Source organism: Propithecus coquereli, unplaced genomic scaffold (assembly GCF_000956105.1).
Source record: "Propithecus coquereli isolate 6110/MARCELLA unplaced genomic scaffold, Pcoq_1.0 Scaffold15167, whole genome shotgun sequence".
In the NCBI taxonomy this organism is placed as follows: Eukaryota; Metazoa; Chordata; class Mammalia; order Primates; family Indriidae; genus Propithecus; species Propithecus coquereli.
Window position 1 is genome coordinate 978 of NW_012139600.1, and position 314 is coordinate 1,291.

Below are 314 nucleotides of genomic sequence, written 5' to 3' on the forward strand. Positions count from 1 at the left end.
GTACAGAGTTCTTGTTTGTTTTAGAGAAGGGACTTTTTGGTTTTCTTTAGTAAATTTGCATAATACAAGTTTGTATATCCTGTTTCTGTTTTGTGGTAATCAAAGCCCCAACTTGAACCCTTGTAAGCAGATACAGGAGAGTGTAAGAGACTTGTGGGATCATAGAGACAGGCCAGTAGCTGTGGTTCTGGAAGTCCCACCTTGCAATATACTGGCAGCTCAGCAATGATTTCATGAGATAACAAGCTTCAAAATTTCAGAAAATGTATCATTTTCTTTTTTCATGGGAGGAGGAGAGGGATAGAAAAGGATAG